The sequence below is a fragment of the Rhinatrema bivittatum genome, chromosome 3 (assembly GCF_901001135.1).
Source record: "Rhinatrema bivittatum chromosome 3, aRhiBiv1.1, whole genome shotgun sequence".
NCBI classification, from domain to species: Eukaryota; Metazoa; Chordata; class Amphibia; order Gymnophiona; family Rhinatrematidae; genus Rhinatrema; species Rhinatrema bivittatum.
The window spans coordinates 581,897,710-581,910,960 of NC_042617.1; the positions used below are offsets into that span (position 1 = coordinate 581,897,710).

At 42.4% G+C, this 13,251-nt stretch overlaps 1 protein-coding gene across 3 annotated transcripts in view; it reads right to left on the minus strand.

The window, feature by feature from the left end:
* Positions 1 to 2,163, minus strand: part of MTFR2 (mitochondrial fission regulator 2) — a 65,607-nt gene extending 63,444 nt beyond the window's left edge. For 2 of the 3 annotated variants that reach the window (XM_029596621.1, XM_029596619.1), the window contains exon 1: positions 2,000 to 2,163. The gene's annotated coding sequence lies outside the window, so the exon portion shown is untranslated. Of the gene's footprint in view, positions 1 to 1,514; positions 1,796 to 1,999 lie in introns of those variants that run through there. The other variant, XM_029596620.1, reaches the window with a different exon arrangement.
* Positions 2,164 to 13,251: the final 11,088 nt, after the last annotated feature.

The window sequence follows — 13,251 nt, forward strand, 5'->3', positions numbered from 1 at the left end:
GAGAGGAGGGGAGGCAGACGAAAGTTGGTCTTTTAAACATAGTATTCTTTGGTAAGGATTTTAACTTGCCCACCGTAATTAAAAGACATGGACTGAGAAAGCAAGAGGAGATGTGAGAAAATCCTCGGTGGAAAATGAATACATTATTTTAGCTGCCAGCAAAAGCAAAAATATGAAAACCTGAGTAACTCACTTTCCATGCCCTTATACAATTCACCCAACTAGTGTGGGAAGTGATGACATCACATGTCTAGAAAACAAATTTATTAACACTTCCTATATTCTATAAAATCCAAAAAAATTAATAATATGATCAATGTGGATTACAAAGATAAAAGCCAAAAATAATCATATACATATACAAAGTAAAACCATTTCTTAATTAAAATACTAACAATATCATCTAAAAAAAAGACTGAACAGCATTTTCTTCAACAGTTTTCTAAAAATCAAATAATCACACTCAGTTCATGAAGTTAGCATGTAGCACATTTAAAACTAATTGGAGAAAGTTCTTTTTCACTCAATGCACAATTAAACTCTGGAATTTGTTGCCAGGGGATGTGGTTTATTCAGTTAGTGGAACTGAGTTTAAAAAGGGTTTGGATAAGTCCTTGCATTAAATAATAACCTGCTATTAATGACGTTAACTTAGAAAATAGCCACTGCTATTACTAGCATCAGTAGCATGGGATAGACAGTTTGGATAAATAAAAACAAATACTCTTTTTTTTCTAGAGCATTCTTTCCTCTGAAAAATGTTTTGCTTTTTATGCATTAGTACTTTTGAGGTATTTGAAGATCTCTGCCCTATGTCTCGGTCTCTCCTCTCAAGTATACACATTTCGGACCTTAATCGTCATTTCATAGCATTTTTGGAGTAGATCCTGCACCTTTTTGGTAGTTTTTTTCTGGACTGCCTCCATCCTATCAGTATCCATTTGAAGTAGGGCCTTCAGAACTGGATACTATACTCTAGGCGAGCCTCACCAAAGACCTGCACAGATATTTTATCACCTAAGAACATAAGAAATTGCTATGCTGGGTCAGACCAAAGTCCATCAAGCCCAGCATCCTGTTTCCAGAGGCCAAACTAGGTCACAAGAACCTGGCAAATACCCAAACACCAAGAAGATCCCATGCTACTGATGCAATTAATAGCAGTGGCTATTAGCTAAGTAAACTTGATTAATAGCAGTTAATGGACTTCTGCAAGAACTTATCCAAACCTTTTTTGAACCCAGCTACACTAACTGCACTAACCACGTCCTCTGGCAACAAATTCCAGAGCTTAATTCGTCTTCTAATGGTCATGCCTCTCCCTATGCAACTAGCATCTCTGTGGCTCTGGTCTTTTCAGTTTCGCTACCTTGCGGTGCATGCTAAGCTCTCACATCTGATTGGTGCATATCAGTATCTCACCCTCCATCATATACAATCCCCCCTCAGATTTCTGCACCCGAAATGGATGATTCTGCAATTTTTGCATTAAATATTAACTAACAGGCACTCACTCCAATCCACATCTGGCAAATTCACCTCTCTCACCGGTGGCAGAGTTCAGTACATCAACATCACTTTGGAGTAGATGGGAGTGCCATTTTCCCCTTTTTAAGATGAACCATCTTGCAATTTAGGTGGTTTTTTGTTTTTTTTTAAATTCCTGCCAAATACTCAATGATGAGTGTCTAGGAAGGGCTTTCTTGCATCACAAATAGCTGCCACCACCTGATAAAACCATCGAAATCTCATAACATATAGGTGCACACCCGGAGAAGGTGGGGGATCACCTCTGTGCAACTGCCGACCCTCCTCCCTTGTGACGCGAGAGCCAGAAAGAATCCCCTCCCGCCCCATCGTCCCTCCTAGTAGGGACAAGAAGATGAGTGGCGCGCGCTGGCCCGACCCCCACACACTGCCGCGGAAGTGCACTATAACGCTCTCCCCCCCAGATTTGATGTTTTGTTTTTTTGGTGGGAGGCGAAATGATCTCTCTCACCCTCTACCGAGCACCAGCCTCTCCTCTCCAACAGTTGCAACGAAGGGCAGAACAGGCCACGGCACAGGCAAGCGAAATCAAACCTCGCGCGTCCGCGAGCACCAACCCCCATTGGGCAGCGGGGAAGGGGAAAGGGGAGCCCGGCCAATGGCGGAGAAGGACGATACTCTTGTCATGCTTTGCGGGGGCGGCGCAGTGACGTAGGCACCTTAAGAGCTGCGGAGGAGCCGGGCATTGGCCGACAGGGTGAGGGTGGGCGGGAGCAGCGGTGGATGGGTTCACAAAGATTCGAATGGGGAAGTTTAGTGCTGTAGCCTCTTGCGCTGCAGCCGTGTTCCGGCGCGACGCTTAGGTAGAGTCTGCATTGGGGGACAGGGACGTAAGAATGAAAACATAGCTGATGTAAGCTAGCAGCCAAAGACTTCCATGTGACCCTTACTGCACTGCATATTTTTATTTTTATTTTTTAATATCCAGAACAATGGATCTACTTTGCTAAATCTGCCCTGTCCGCAGAGTGTCGGACTTTAATCGGCATTCTGGCTCATGGCGTCATATTTTGACACCGGTGCATAGAAAGCGATCAGTAGGCAGCTGTCGGCAGTATTACGGACAAGAACACCGACTACTGCACATCTCGGCTGGCGATAGAATGGAAAACTAGATGTAGATTGGTTTGAGGTTTCTAGCCCAGAGCTACAAATAACCATCAGGCCAGGTAAACCAAAAGGATTAGAATAGGGGCTTAAACCGATGCTCGCGCCCCCCCAGCCAGTCGGATTTTCAGGATATTTCTAATGGATATGCATGAGGGATGTTTGCATACATAGGAGATGCTGCATGTAAATACATCTAATGCATTAGTGATCGTGAAAACCGAATTGGCTGGGTGCCCCCCCCCCCCCCCCCCATGACTGGTTTGAGCACCCCTGGATTAGAGCATAACATGAAAGTTAAAAATATTTCCCCTAACTTAATTCAATTATCTATTTTTCATGTATTTTCACCTATTTAGCACCTACTGTATGGAACTTGTCTCATTATTTCCTCTCCTTACTCTTATCTTGCCCTTTAATTTCGTTTATCACTATTTATTCAAGCACTTATCACTATTTATTCAAGCAGAGCCTTAAGACTTGGCTCTTCAAGCAGGCTTACACCTAACTTCACGCCTTCCCCTCTTCCTTGCTCAGGCCTTCACCACTTCCTTGCTTATTCCACCCCTTTCACTCACCCCTTACGACCCTTTGTGCTTCACATCCCTGCAACTTAATACTTCTTGTAACATTTTCTCCTATGCAATCAAACCAAATCACGATATGTCAGCATAACCTCATATACCCCATTGTAACTTAACTTGTTTTTAACTCCTCTTGCCTATATTTGTATATAATTCCTCCTTGTAAGAATTTGATGATAAATGTGGGTTTCCGTAATCCCTGTTTCTTGATTTTTACCTCTAATTCCTCCCCCATTTAGCTTGCATTCCCTTTGCCGCCACCCCCCCATCTTAGTTCTTATCTCACCCTCCTCCCTATATCCCTCAGTTCTATGTTCATTGTAAAGCCTGTTGCTAATTTTTGTTTCTTGTCAACCGATGAGATGTTCCCAACGTTCATCGGTGTATAAGAACTGTTAAATAAATATTCTGTCTGCCCTACTTTACTCCTCCTTACTGCACTCCCACTCCACTTCTAAGACCTATGTACTAAAAATAATACAATATATAAGTTCCTGTCCAGCAGAATGGGCTTTGCTCCCTTTCCAACAGATGGAGATAAAGAAAAGCTTTATTGACACAGCACTCCTTTTGTTAGCATAGCACCTGCAGTCTCTCAGTTTTTCTCCTTCTCCAGCAAATGGTAGAGGTGTAAAACCTGCTGTCTGGAATTTTTGACAAGAAAGAAAGCATCTTACACCCTCCATTAGGGTCATCCCCCAGGTGGTGTGGCTGAGAAGGAGGTTGGGGACCCTAGCTCATTAACTGTGGGGACATTGACAGCCAATTAATGCTTTATTTTCCACATGGCTGTCAGTCTGCCCTCCTGCGCTCATCATCAACAATGGGAAGTGAAAACTTCTTTGTTTTTTCTTGGAATGAACTGCCTTGCGGTTCACAATGTGTTGCAGTTTCTTCCACTTTTGCATAGTTGGGCAGGGAAAGCTCTATTGGGCAGTGCGCCAACGGTGGCTTATATCAACTGTCAGGGAGGAACCAGGAGCCTAATAATGTCACAGGAGGCCAGGAACTGTTTTATCTGGGTAGAACAACACCTAGCAGCTCTGATAGTGTGTCATGTAGCCAGAGCAAAGAACATTCAAAGACTTTCTCAGCTGCAGTGTCCTGGATTCAGGATAATGGGAGCTGGTGGGTGAAGTGACTTGAAGCAGAATGCCAAGGCGTGCAGTTTCTTTAGTTTCAGGAGGGAGTTGGGCTCAGATGGTCTCAACGCTCTGGTTCTCCCATGGCATTCTGGGAAGACTGCTAAGGCAAAACAAGTCTCACCCAGGGAAAGTAATCTTGGTAACTTCAGAATGGCTGCACTGTTTGTGGTTCGTGAATCTAAGTCTGGCGGTAGATGAACTCCTAAGATTCTGACATCTACCGTGTCTAATCTATCAAGGTCCAATTATTTTGGATCAGGCAGCTCACTTTTATGTTGCGGCTTGGCTCTTGAAAGGCACAGTCTGCATTTGAAGGGCTATTCAGAGCAGATCATTATGACCTTGTTAGACTAGAAAGCCCTCCACTTCTCTGGCTCATGTCCAGCTGTGAAGGGTGTTTGAGAATTGGTGTTTTGGGGAAGAGATTCCTCCTCTTCTCAAAGGTATCCCACTTCAGGATGTAAACCTTAAGATCAACACTCAAGGCAGCTTACCAAGGGGAGTGTCTGACTGCTTTAGCTCTAACTGGTGTTTTTCATTTTTCCAATCTGGAAAGATCACTGGGATTTTCTCAGATTTGTGGTGTTACTTCACCATTTTTAGTTTCAGGCACGGCTCTTTAGGTTAGTGACAGAACTGAGAATCTTCTCAAAGGTTCTAGTGGTATTGACTGCAATACTGCACAAAGAAGAATTTTTACTGTATCGTTCTTTGGCTGATTGGCTAATTAGAGCAAAGTCCTTTCAGGGGAGCTTTCAGCTTCTCAGCGAGCGGTCCAGTTGTTACTGTGTTTGGGACGGGGTCTGAAAACTGGTTTTGGGAAGAAAGTGTCAAACATAAGAAATTGCCATATTGGGTCAGACCAAGGGTCCATCAAGCCCAGCATCCTGTTTCCAACAGTGGCCAAACCAGGACATAAGAACCTGGCAAATACCCAAAAACTAAGTCTATTCCATGTTACCGTTGCTAGTATAGCAGTGGCTATTTTCTACTTAATAGCAGGTAATGGACTTCTCCTCCAAGAACTTATCCAATCCTTTTTTAAACACAGCTACACTAACTGCACTAACCACATCCTCTGGCAACAAATTCCAGAGTTTAATTGTGCGTTGAGTAAAAGAGAACTTTCTCCAATTAGTTTTAAATGTGCGACATGCTAACTTCATGGCGTGCCCCCTAGTCTTTCTATTATCCAAAAGAGTAAATAACAGATTCACATCTATCCATTCAAGACCTCTCATGATCTTAAAGTCCTCTATCATATCCCCCCCTCAGCCATCTCTTCTCCAAGCTGAACAGCCCTAACATCTTCAGCATTTCCTCATAGGGGAGCTGTTCCATCCTCTTTATCATTTTGGTCACCCTTCTCTGTACCTTCTCCATCACAATTATATCTTTTTTGAGATGCGGCGACCAGAATTGTACACAGTATTCAAGGTGCGTTCTTACCATGGAGCGATACAGAGACATTATGACATTTTCCGTTTTATTCACCATTCCCTTTCTAATAATTTCCAACATTCGGTTTGCTTTTTTGACTGCCGCAGTACACTGAACCAACAATTTCAATGTGTTATCCACTATAACGCCTAGATTTTTCTTGGATTGTGGCACCTAATATGGAACCTAACATTGTGTAACTATAGCATAGGTTATTTTTCCCTATATGCATCACCTTGCACTTATCCACATTAAATTTCATCTGCCATTTTGATGCCCAATTTTCCAGTTGCACAAGGTCTTCCTGCAATTTATCACAATCTGCTTGTGATTTAACTACTCTGAACAATTTTGTTTCATCTGCAAATTTGATTCTCACTCATCTTATTTCTTTCCAGCTCATTTATAAATATATTGAAAAGTAAGGGTCCCAATTCAGATCCCTGAGACACTCCACTGTCCACTCCCTTCCACTGAGAAAATTGCCCATTTAATCCTACTCTCTGTTTCCTGTCTTTTAGCCAGTTTGCAATCCATAGAAGGACATCGCCACCTATCCCATGACTTTTTTTACTTTTCCTAGAAGCCTCTCACGAGGAACTTTGTCAAACACCTTCTGAAAATCCAAGTATACTACATCTACTGGTTCACCTTTATCAACATGTTTATTATCTCCTTCAAAAAAGTGAAGCAGATGTGTGAGACTAGACTTGCCTTGGGTAAAGCCATGCTGACTTTGTTCCATTAAACCATGTCTTTCTATATGTTCTGTGATTTTGATGTTTAGAACACTTTCCATTATTTTTCCTGGCACTGAAATCAGGCTAACCGGTCTGTAGTTTCCCAGATCACCCCTGGAGCCCTTTTTAAATATTGGGGTTACATTAGCTATCCTCCAGTCTTCAGGTACAATGGATGATTTTAATGATAGTTTACAAATTTTTACTAATAGTTCTGAAATTTCATTTTTTAGTTCCTTCAGAACTCTGGAATGTATACCATCCGGTCCAGGTGATTTACTACTCTTCAGTTTGTCAATCAGATCTACCACATCTTCTATGTTCAGCGTGATTTGATCCAGTCCATTTGAATCATTACCCATGAAAACCTTCTCCAGTATGGAGAAGTCCGTGCACACACTGGTTTTTGGGGGAACTGTGCAGCAGTCTTCTGAGCCTCTGCCTCACAAGATGTTTCTATTCCAAAATCTGATGTTTTGCTTGTATCTGTCTTACAATTTGGCCCTTTAAAGGGAATGTTTTAATGAGGAATGGCTATTCTCAGGCTGTGATGGCTACACTCCTGACTAGAACATTTTCCATTTCTTTTGTCTCTGTGTGCATTTTGGAGTCTTTTCAATATTGGCGTTCATCACGATGCCCAGCTCCTAGAAACACATCAGTCTCTTCATTCTGGATATTAGTGAGAAGGTCTTTCTTGAGGATTGGCTATGAAGGTGCTCATGGGGTGGCCCTCTATTGCTAGGGAGCGTATGCAAGACAGCCTACTGTCTTCTAATCTGGATGTTTTTCAACTTTATTTTTGTAAGGTGCTAAGCACATTAGACTTATTCTGTGGCTTCTGGTTCCACTTTGGACCAGAAATTTAGTTTTATTTTTCTTGGCAGGATCACAATTTGCTCTTTTTGAAGTTTATGTTTGCTAAATTGCTTATGCTGAAGCTGCTCTTCCTACTAATACACACTTTTCTTTTCAAGGGCTGGGACCAACTTCTCATGGTTCCTTCCTTTCTACAAAAAGGAGTTCCATTTTAATCAGTCAAGTTCCTGCTTTTTATGTAGCAAGTTGACCCTTTTGGAAGAATGCATGCTGCTTCGATCCTTGGCCATAAGGTGACATCCTTTATAAAATCTCAGGATCTCTAGCTTTTTTCGGGAGGTCTGATCTAATAGGTGTTCTGTATAGTGGAGTGAGGAAAAATGTGGCATGCAGTAGTTATAGTGGCCCTCTAGACTGAGATGCCTACAGGTGTTTATGTGGAGTCTGGTACTCAATTGCCAAACTAGATTTGGGGGTGTTACATGAGGGCTTAAGTTTCTTCATGAGGAGTTGCAGTTGCTCTCTTGGAGATTTGTAGAGTAGTATCTTGGGTTATATTGCATCCCTTTCTGGACATTGCAGTCTGGTTGTCAAGGCTGCAGCGGTAGCATATGTTGCCTCAACAATTTTGTGGTGACCTCTGACAGCATCCTACCCTTGTAGGGAGTAGCTTGGGTACATCCCATTTGTCTGGACGGGTCTGACTAGATGAAAGTGAAATTAATATTTACATGATAATTTGCTTTCCTTGAATACAATCAGATCGGGACCCTTTCTCAGCTATTGCTATCTTTAGTGTCTTCATTCACTCTGTGCCTTGCAGCAAATGTTTTTCACAGGTAAATAAGCAGGGTTGGAAAGCATTATGGCTTCCTATGCTTTGCTGCATTGAGTGGTTTCCTACATTGCTTCTTCTTCAGTTTTCTGGAAGTGCATTAGTTTAAAGATGCTCAAAATGATCTTGATAAACATAATTATAATAACTATTATAGTTCTATTAACATCCTCAGTTGGCTTGTTACAGAAATACAGGCAGGCTAGTAATAGCATGGAGATATATAAGAAGTGACATCAGCAATCCTCTTGTTCTCGATCGCCATCTGCTGGTTGGAGTACATAACCCACTTATATGGACTTGTTTGTTTATTTATTTACTGATTTTTATATACCGCGGCACGTAAAAATATACATCACCGCGGTTTACAGTAAACAATAAATTAGCAACATGCTTTACATACAACAGGCTTTACAGGAAGAAAACAGATGACAGCAACAGGCTTAACATGAATAACGGAACTCCGGAGTGCTTAATATAACTCCTTTAACTATAAAGAACAAATGCATATTCTAATTCAATAACAAAGCTGGAACAGGTAGCTAGTGAAACGTAAACAGGAAAACGGTATTTCCGATTAATCGATGATCATTGCGTGAAAGCTTGTTCAAACAACCAGGTTTTGTTTGAAAGTTTTATGGCAGGGTTCGAGACGCAAGTCCATGGGCATTTTGTTCCAGATGTTGATACCAGCTATGGAGAAAGTACGGTCTCTTGTGGTCACGTGTTTGATGTGTTTAAGAGGCGTAGAGGCAAGTTTAGCTTGGAGGATATTTCTTATTGGTCTATTAGATGTACGGAATATAAACTGATCGGAGAACCATTGCATCTCTTGGTTATGTATTGATTTATGAATGAGGGATAGTACTTTGAATGTAATCCTGTAAGCTGCAGGAACATGAAAGCTGGAGTGATGTGTTCGTGTCGGCGAGTATTGGTGAGTAAGCGAGCAGCAGAGTTTTGTAGCATCTGCAATGGTTGAATTGTGTTTTTCGGGAGACCTAGTAGTAAGGCGTTACAGTAGTCTATTTTCGGCAGTATTGTGGCTTGTAACACAGTCCGGAAGTCTTGTGGATGTAAGAGAGGTTTAATTCTTTTTAGCGTATGTAGCTTGAAGAAGCCATTTTTGATTGTGGTCGAGATGAAATTCTTTAAGGAAAAATGATTATCAATCATAATGCCAAGGCTGCGGACTTGCTGCAAATGGGGATGGTCTGATGTTGAGATAGGTGTGGTGTTAGCGGTAATGTTCTTGTGTGGAGTGATGATGAGGAGTTCTGTCTTGGTAGTGTTTATTGCAAGACAGATTTCTGTGAGTAGGTTTTTTATTTCAGCAAGGGCCGAATCCCAAGTTTTCAGGGCATTAGCGAGAGAATCATAGATGGGGATGAGGATCTGTACATCGTCGGCGTATATGAAATGACGGAGATCCAGTTTCACCAGCAGTCGACAAAGAGGAGATAGATAAACGTTGAATAGAGTTGATGATAGCAAGGAACCTTGCGGGACACCTTGTGATAGATTTCTGGATTTCGACGTTTGGTGTCCCATCTTGACACTGTATGTCCTGTCTTTCAGGAAAGATTGGATCCAGCATAAGGCAGTGCCAGTGATGCCAATTTGTGAGAGGAGAGAAAGAAGGGTATTGTGGTTGACAGTGTCAAACGCAGAAGAAATATCAAGTAGCGCCAGTAAATAAGAGTGACCAGAATCTAGGGTGTTTAAATTATTTATTTATTTATTTTGATTATTCAAGTAAAATAAATTATCAAGTAAGTAGAAACTTCATTGTTCTATCTCCATTCTGAACCCAGGAATTAAGCCCAAAAGACCCAAGGTCTTAAAAATAAGCAAAACCAGGGAACAGCCATGGACAATCTGTCCCTACAAGGGTCAACTTAAAACTCCACACAGGAAAATGGTGGCTAGGGTTTATATAAGCTAAGAACAGGCCATTCTCAATTTCTCACATGGGGAATTACAAACCCATACTAGCTATTGTCTCCCTACCCTAGGTGAAACCAAATACCTATGGTAAGATCTCTACAGCTGTATCTGTCTCTGACATTCATCTTTTCCTTTTTAGCTGTTTTCTCCATTTCTTTCTTCTCTGCTTCTGTGTCCTCTCATAGCTAGATTTCACTTCCTCTTCTCCCCCTTTTTCATCTTTCAGTCCTGTTTCCTTCTTTTCACCTTTTACCTACCTTCCATTCCCCCTTCTCTTCCTCCTCAGCATTCGATGCCTGCTTTTGCCCACTCCTTAGGCTCCTGTTTCTTCCAGCTATATTCACCCCGCCCTGTCATTTGCCGCCTTCTGACTCTGGAACCTTCAACAGCTACAATGGAAGACATCAATCATTCCCTTTCTTCAGCCTCTTACATTCTATCCAGACTCCCATTCCCCCTTTCATTGCCTCCCCATTTCCACCATCTGACCCCTTTCACATACCTGTCCTTTTCAACAAAAGTGCCATGCTGAGTCAGACCAATGGTTCATCAAGCTCAACAGCCTGGCTCTGACAGTGGACAATCTGGGTCATTTGGAAATATCTCAGGACATTTCTGTCCTGACTTTAGAGTACCTGGATATCCAAAGCAAGCAGGAGTTTCTGGACCCACCTGTGCCAGCTGGGGTATATCAGCAAGTCCTGAGTTCCTGTCCTGGCAGGAGACTGGATTTCCTAATGGTATAGGCCTGGGACTTGGCATGGCCTGATACCCTGTCTGCTGAAATCCAGTGGATTTACATGCAGTTGTGTAAGTGAGAGCAGAAAGAGTGACAGCAGGAAGTGTGAGAAGATTAGTAGTGAGCGGGGGACAAGGAATTTCAGCTGCAGAAAATGGAGATGGAAATGGCTCATATCTAAAGCTCCAACATATCCTCTATGCAGATGACAGACTAACCCAACTTATTTGCCCAGTTTGTTGATACCAAAGGTGTATTGATATTTATTTGGATTTATTACCTGCCTCTTTAAATAAACACATTCAAGGAGAGGTAGAGCATGTAAGGATAAGAACATGCCATACTGGTCAGACCAAGGGTCCATTAAGCCCAGCATCCTGTTTCCAACAGAGGCCAAACCAGGCCACAAGAACCTGGCAAGTACCCAAAAACTAAGTTTATCCATGCTACTGTTGCAAATAATAGCAGTGACTATTCTCTAAGGGGTAGATTTTCAAAAGGAGACGCGTGTAACCCATGAAAACCTGCGAGCGTGCGCCGTGCCTATTTTGCATAGGCTCAGCAGCACACGCATGTCCCGGGGCTTTCAAAAATGGGCGGTCCAGTGGCCTGTGCTGGCAGCTGGCTGGCAGGCGTAACTCAAAGAAATAAGGTGTGGGGGGGTGGATTAGATAGGGAAAGGTGGAGGGGGGAGGGGAGCTAAAAAGAGTTCCCTCCAAGGCCGATTTTGGAGCGGCCTTGGAGGGAATGGGGAAAGCCATCAGGGCTCACCTCAGGCTCGGCACGCGCAAGGTGCACGTGTGCACCCCCTTGCGCACACTGACCCTGGATTTTATAACATGCGCGGCAGAGCGCGCATGTTATAAAATCGGGTGTACATTTGTGCGCGCCGGGTAACGTACACAAATGTACCCCAAGCGCGTAGGAATTAAAATCGGCCCCTAAGTCAACTTAATTAATAGCAGGTAATGGACTTCTCCAAGAATGTATCCAATCCTTTTTTAAACACAGCTATACTAACTGCACTAACCATATCCTCTGGCAACAAATTCCAGAGTTTAATTGTGCATTGAGTGAAAAAGAACTCTCTCAGATTAGTTTTAAATGTGCCCCATGCTAACTTCATGGAATGCCCCCTAGTTTTTCTATTATTCGAAAGAGTAAATAACTGATTCACATTAACCCGTTCTAGACCTCTCATGATTTTAAACACCTCTATCATATCCCCCCTCAGCTGTCTCTTCTCCAAGCTGAACAGCCCTAACCTCTTCAGCCTTTCCTCATAGGGGACCTGTTCCATTCCCTTTATCATTTTGGTCACCCTTCTCTGTACTTTCTCCATTGCAACTATATCTTTTTTGAGATGCAGCGACCAGAGTTGTACACAGTATTCAAGGTGGGGTCTCATCATGGAGTGATAGAGGCATTATGACATTTTCCGTTTTATTCACCATTCCCGTTTGCTTTTTTGACTGCCGCAGCACACTGAACCGACGATTTCAATATGTTATCCACTATGATGCATAGATCTTTCTTGGGTGTAGCACCTAATATGGAATCTAAGATTGTGTAACTATAGCATGGGTTATTTTTCCCTATATGCATCACCTTGCACTTATCCACATTAAACTTCATCTGCATCTTTCTTTGTGGTGTGTGGAAATGAAGGGTTGCATTGAGCCATTCGCCTTTCATCGTATAATGTTTTATGGATTAATGATTTGCAAATTATTGGTAACCAATGTAATTGCTTTAGAATCGGCGTTATGGGATCAGCTTTTCTGCTGTTAGTTAATACTCTGGTGGCCACATTTTGTAGAAGTTGAAGAGGCCTAGTGGTAGATGCAGGAAGGCCTAGAAGTAAGGTATTACAATATAATACAGACCTTCAGATACCTGAAAGGTTTTGATGACCACAATCAACCAACCTTTTCCATTGGAAAGAAATTTGTAGAACTAGGGGTTACTTAATGAAACTCTAGGGAGGATGGCTCAGAATCAATGTCAGGAAATATTTCTTCACGGAGAGGGTGGTGGATGGCTGAAATGCCCTTTCGGAGGAGGTTGTAAAGACAAAAACAGTGAAAGATTTCAAAGGGGCATGGGTTAAACACTGTGGATCTCTAAAGCTAGAGGATGGAAATGAAGAGGACTACATTGAGGTAACTTGCTGGTGTGGGGGTTACTACTCATAACCAATAAGTCTTCAAACTTTTGTTGCAACTCCATTATTATTCTCTGCTTTAACAGCAGGGGGGAAAGGGGGAATTAGATTCAGACAGCAACCCACAAGGACACTGAATTTTATGGTCTGGGAAAAGAAATAAGCATGGGGGTATCTTGCTAT